This window comes from Mycetomoellerius zeteki, unplaced genomic scaffold (genome assembly GCF_001594055.1).
Source record: "Mycetomoellerius zeteki isolate Tzet28-1 unplaced genomic scaffold, Tzet1.0 scaffold309, whole genome shotgun sequence".
Lineage (NCBI taxonomy): Eukaryota > Metazoa > Arthropoda > Insecta > Hymenoptera > Formicidae > Mycetomoellerius > Mycetomoellerius zeteki.
In genome coordinates, this window is record NW_017257293.1 from 231,869 (window position 1) to 238,983 (window position 7,115).

Consider the following 7,115-nt stretch of genomic DNA (forward strand, 5'->3'; position numbering starts at 1 on the left):
AAAGAGAGGGGGAGAGAGAGAGAGAGATTTCCGCACCGCGCGTTGGGAAGCTTTCGAGGATCGGCACCGCGAGTCGATGGCCTGGCACTGAAATTCCCGAATCAATCGATTTAACATCACTCATTAAATGAAGAAAAAAATATTGTAAGCGTTAAATTTCAGTCTTAGAATAACTATGTTCAAAAAATTCTATTATAATTAGGCAAATTGTAACATAACTTATTATTTTAATGTATGTGTGCGTGTATGCGCGCGCGTATGTGTATGTGTAAATCATATCAAATTATTCGATTAAAAGATGTAATAATTACACACATCGTATTCAACTTTAAATATCCTTCTATTAAAAAGTTGCAAAAATTTTGGTTTAAAACTTTTATAATTGAGATTAACTAGATTACTCAATTTCTACTAATGTCAAATACGTTCCTTAACATTTTACTTCAAGAATAAGAATTTTGTTTGCATATATTCCATTAGCAACCATATGGAATAACTATATAAATAAATATTGTAATTAACATTATTATATTTCCTAAAATCGCTCGTATAAATGTTCACGAACGTCATCATCAAAAAGATTTCTGCCACTCGACCTTTACGAATCGCGAATAATCGTAGCGAAATATTCGCATGCGTTTCACTCTCGTCGCTTCCCTTCTGTCCCACGTTCCCACGACAAAGATCAGCGACCGACAGTCGCGCGGTTCCCTCGAGAGGCCCGAGAAGCTTTTCGGCTATGATCCGGTAATTACCAATGGAGCTAGAGGTCGTTGGGGCTGTTAACGTTCGGCGGCTAATGGTATGCACGCCGGCAATAAAAAGCCTGGAACAACGGACAGAAATCAAGGGAAAAGAAAATAGACGGGTGAGGAGAACGGGTGGTAGTGGCGGCGGTCAGAGGGGGGAAGTCGGCGAACGCACGATGAGGAGAGGCTCATATGCTTGCACACATACGGCGGCTAACACCGGCGAAACAGGGCTCCGAAACGACTTTACGGGAATTACACCCGCGAAATCGGGGAGATATGGAGCCGCGAAATGCGATGTGGTCATCCGTCACTCCCGCGGCCTGCGATGTCCGCGCCTGCCTGGCCGACCGGCTGCCTGCCGGTTCGCCCGGGCCTTCTCATCTCCTCACGCACAGGTGTTGGGTTCCCTCGCGAGAGCGGTAGAACTCACAATCAGCAACACTGTCTCGTGGATGCATTGTCACTTGATAATGGACTCGCCAATGATCACTCTCGTGTAAAGATTAATTCTCTTGCATGTGCTACAACACACATGCTTCTCAATTTTACAGGGATCTAAAAGATGAAAACTGTATAATATCAGCGAAGTCAATTACTATAAATGCATAGAACAGTGAACAATTTTATTAAGTTTATTAAGGCAATAAAAACGCAAAAATTGTAAGAATATTTTATTTATAATATAAAAGATTAGTAATCAGCTTGAGCGTCCTACATAATTGTTTTATATAGTTCAATAAAATTTCCACATTTGAATTTAGCTAAATTTTTAGATACTTCAGCGCAAAACTGTTCTTTCTGCGTTAATGCTTATTAGATGTAAAAGAGAATAGTGAATAAAAGCAGAAATTCAAAATTTAGTACAATTTATTCGAGTGATTGGGAAAAATGATCAGGACAAAATCACGCAGATGGAAGGAATTGCTCGCATTGCTTGAGATTTGATTTATGAAGCGATGACGCTTTAAATGAATGTCCCAAGCGTGGATCGTAACGCGATCTGACCACACACAACGCGTGTGCCCGACCGATATCACTCGCAATATCTCTCTCTTACGGTGTGTAAAGGTCGAAATTAATGTTATTCCTAATGTCATGTGGGATTTATACGTTGAAATTATAACATATAGAGCGACCGAATGCGAAAATGTCGCAACGCATTTACGTACAACGTTCGCGTGTGAAACAGCGCGCACCTTCCAGCAAGAGAGGAAGAGGAGAGGATTTACGTCTTTTTATAAACGCTGATGGTAGCGTTCTTTTTTAACTCTCACGAGAGAATGCTCTCAAGGGAGGACAACGACGAATATATCCCCGGAATTCCATTCTACATCGGCACGGCATAACTCGGTGTTTCAGGCAAAAACTCATTAAGATGACCCCCACAGAGTCATCCTCCTAGACAAAACTGACAATCCTGATTCTGATCCTGGCAGACAGGTTGGAGCCTTCCTTACAGCGAATTCCTGGAAGAGAATCCTCCATCCTCCTCTTACCTGGACAGGTGCACGGTTTCTGCCCTACGGCAAAAGCTGGCTAGCCATACGGTGTCAGGGACGTATCCCTTGAATTATGGCATTTCTCCAGGTCCAGCTTGGCAGTTGCCTAATGATATCCTTTTTTCTGAATGACACAATCTTTATACGAGTTTTATCGTGCAAGTCTCTACTTTTCTGTGATACTCATTGTTTCTTAGATTTCATTTGCAACAACAGCATTGGATCTAACGTATATTTTTTTGTCTTATCTTTTTCTTATTACAATACGTCTCAAATAAATGTTATGATGAAACAAAAAACTAACTACAATATTACAGATTGAAACTGAGAGAACGAATATACTGACGCGCGTAGGTAAAATATTTCTTTGGTTTATCACATCTAATTTTTTCATTTTTAGTTTACTGTCGGATAAAATTATTCAGGAAATAACTGCTTTTCTCTACATCTAATATATATTTAGTATATATCAAGTGTATGTATCTAGTATTGATTACTAATACATACACGGCAAAATGAGATAAACTGGCAGAACTAATTCAAGAGTAGAAAAATCGACTGTAATGGTCTGTAAATGATTTTTCATTGTTTTGATAATATTTTTATATTGTACAAATGCAACATAGTCTATAATTTATTATTACATGGAAAGAACGGTTTTGCTAAAATATCTAAAAATTTAGCCAGATACAGATCGGAAAAGTAATTTTTTTTAACCAATCAAATAATTATGTAAACTGCTTAAAGTGATTGATAAAATGTTAAAATTTTTTGTAGCATTGTCATCAACGTTTAAGCGTTCTATAAAATTATTTTAATGATGAACAAAATCATCTTCAAATCTGTATCTAAATAAATGTTTAAATACTTCATATTCTTCTCGTATAGGTATATATAAACTTTTTCAAAAAAGTAATTTAATTTCAGAATAAGATGCGGCAGATGATCAACGAAAGATGTTAGAAATCGTCACCCCTTAAGATGAAACGATGAAAAATGTCGGTCGGTTGAATGATAAACGATCGCAAGCTCATAACCAACCGAATGATACACTCAAGAACTCATTGTCCGACTGAAATTTTCAGATGATTCCCTTCCATTGTCAGCTGCGCGGCTTCGTATTGTTGTGACGTTACCGCGAGATGAAATAACCGAAAAAATCTTTCGCGCTCTGAGGAAAGAAAGAAAGGATGGTTGCGGGTGAGCATCGTATATATACACGTATATATGCACCCATACATAGAAATTCGCAGTGCGAGTCCGGAAAACTATACGATCAATTTGCGTGAATAGCGTACAAAGTCAGACGATAATAGCTCGAAGCAGGTTTCCTCTATTTTAATCTTCAAATCGATTTCGCTGAACTATGCCCTTTCTTTCATGCTAAAAGTGAAGGTAAATGAAAATGTTCGCAGCTAAGCCATGCGATCCGTACCGAAATCCTTTTCAGCAAAAGGAAGAAATCAAGAAATCACAGACGGAATATAACACGCGTAATCACAGTATAATATAAAAAAAATCAAACTATTATATTAAATAAGTCATACAAAGTTAATGACGAAAAAAACGGAGACATAAAAAGAACGAATTTAATAAATTCAAGAAATCGCGTATTTGTCCGCGGTTCCGTGTCAGCCCTGCAGGGATCGTGAGAATACGTCGATAGGTCTATAAATAGATATCGTTAAACATCGTCTCGATTCGTGGACATTACCAATCATCGCTCGCGCAGAACGACCGGCAACTGAACGCACATTCGGAAGTAGAAGGCGCGATCCTAGACCAGCGGCGCGTCCCGCTCGCATCCGACACCGTTCACCCTCCTTCCTGCCGCGGTCGTCGTCATTGTTTCATTGTGTTATAAACGCATTGCGTGCGCTTAGTGCGTGGAGCGAGGGTGTATCGATTGCCCCGCCCCCTGCTGCGTAGCCATGACGACACACCCTATCCTATCTAACCCCTAGTCTAACCCCCGTACTTTCTGTCCTTCTCTCTCTCCCTCTCTCTCTCTCTTTCTTTCTCCCCCCTCTCTCTCACTCTCTCTCTCTCTCTCTCCGTTTCAACCCCTCGCGCGTCAACATGGGTTCTCCTCCTTTCTCTCCATCATCGGAGCTCGAAAAGCCCTGAATCGCGTTCTCGAGGAGAACGAGTTGACAGTGGACAAGGAAGATCCTGTTGTCGACCCGACAAAACAAGCGACCTGTCACGACCTTCTCGCACATTGAAAACACGTCATCTTTTATACGATTATGTAGATCATGCTCGCGATCTCGAGCAATGATACTTTTCGCGTTGTACTCTTCATATTTTCTAAAAGTACTGTGTTTAATTGCTTCTTTAAAGCTCTACACCGTAGAAAGAATCCAATATTATTCATCTGACATTTGCAGATACAAAAGATATTATATACATTTTAAAGTTTCCATATGCGAGAAAGATATGTTAATTTAGAAAATATTGTGTGAACATGTTTTTGTGTTGATTTTCTAGGTTTTTGCTTTTTATTGTACAATTACTATTAATGTTAATATTATTAACGTTCACATTGTTACTATTAATAATGTATTAGAACAATCGCAATGCATTCGCATGTATTGTATATTCAGGATAGATTGAAAAAATTTATTATTTCTTTAGAAGATAGTTTGAATTTAACAGCTGTAAATAATTGTTGCCAAATTTAACTAAAAAATCTTCAATAAAGAATATATGCAATAATTGCCTTATTTCTATATTCTCTCTTGGCACGAAATGCTGTCATCGAACAATAAAATTAAACAAATTAATCGAACTATTCAAACAGTATTTTTAAAATAGAACTATATATCATGTCCATTTCTATCAATGTATATAGATTAACTTTAATCTCAATTGAATTTACTTTTTATCTTTCCGTAGTTCTAAGAATTAGAAAAAGATGAAGAAAAAATTAAACCGAAATTAAAGTTAATTTACATTGATATAAATGAACATCAGACAGTTTAGAAACTAATGATCGATTCGTTTGATTGATTTTATCGAGTCAGATATTAAGAATGCAAAAATATTCATTGCAAACAGAAAATAAATAACTTTTGCGTTTCGTTAAATCTAAGATATAATAGATCGAACATTTTATTATATCTTATTTGAATAGTTTAAGTAATTTAAGGTTCGATCTTAAAACTATTCGTACTGTTGGTCATACAAAATTGAGAGCATTAATCCAGAATATCAAATACATGTTTTAAATATGTGGAAATTCTAAATTTAGTAGTTATTAAATAATCTATACTTAAAGATTATTATGTGTTATAGATTATAGATTATATATGTGTTGTATAACTTATAAATAAAAATAACGAAAATAAAACCCAGCTTAGAGCGCAAAATTTTACCGACAAAAGAGAGGATTATGAGGATGGCGTCTTCTGCGGGAAAACAACAATTCCCGGAAAGTCATGGATAGAGACCGAGTTGAAATTTTTAGGGCCTGGTAGATCCCGAGAGAGTTCCCTAAGCCCAGTTTGTGGGTCCCGGTCGAAAGCACAATACGTCTCATTATGTTATCCGCGCATCTCTCGACACAGCCATTTATCATTCCTTCACCCGTATACCAATATATCGATCTCCTTCTTACGTGCGTAAAACTCGAGCCCGTGTAGCGGCGGCAACCTATCCCATGGTATACATGATTCTCGCGCGAGTCTTTGTCTATGATGGAAGAAAGGCTCTTTCGCGCGTTGGAGGAACGTGAGAGAAACGAGACGCGGCCCGTAGAAATGGAAAATGATCATCTTGCTGATCGTGCGAACGATATCGAAGCGATTTACGGATAACTCCGCTATCCGGAGTCTGGAGTTTCGCCGCGTGGGCCGCGTCGTTTGTAATGGACCACAGTTTTAAACAAACCCATGTCCCAAGACTTGAAGAGCGATATAAATTATTCACGAAAGAAGTTATCGCACGTGTGCACTTGCAGGCAGTTACAAATAGTGTCTCAGCGCTCGTGTGATTATGCGTCACGACAGTATCTCTGTAATAAAAGCGCGAGAATCGCACGACGGGAGATGATATGAAACACATCTTTCGAGTCGTTGTAGTATAGAAATTGAACCGATTATTGAAACAATAAAGAAATAAAGGAAACTTCTGTGTCATGAGTCGCAGTTCGAAAATGAACTTAGACATTTCTAAATTAATGATAATTAGGTTTTAAGATACGAGGACTCATGTTTATATATATCTGTAAAATATATATAATCAGTATACACAAATATTCCGCTTTACTGGTCCAGAGTACACGTCAACAATCAGGTAATGTCACTCGGCGAACGGAATGGGGAATAATTAGAGCTGACAGAGAGAAACGCACAGATAATTCAGTGCAATGTAATCCAGGCGACAGCAACGACGATCGAAACAGTTCGTTCGCGCCACTTATTATTCATGGAATCGCGCTCGCTAATGTGCCTGGTTGCTGCGTGTCCCCACACACGTGCACACGCACGCACGCATACAGACGCACGCAGTGGTTAAGCTCGCTGCGCGCGGTTACACGCACGTGGGTGGTACACGGGTATGTGCGCAAATGAGCGCCAGTGGAAGATCGCTCGACGTCGGTCCACGAATATATGTATGGGAAAGAAAAATCATCCATCACGTTCGAGGCCATCCGGAGTTGGCAGTGGTGGACGGACGATGTTTTGGGCATCGTTTCTCTATGGACGCGCGCGTCATAAAATTGATGAGCGTCTTTGACTAATTTATTACGCTGAAAAAAACGTACTGAAATTCATAATGATCGGGGTGAGACCTATTATTTTTTTTAGCCCCGTCGACGCGCACGTTTCTACCTATCGTTCCCGGGCGCGGTCACAGGTCC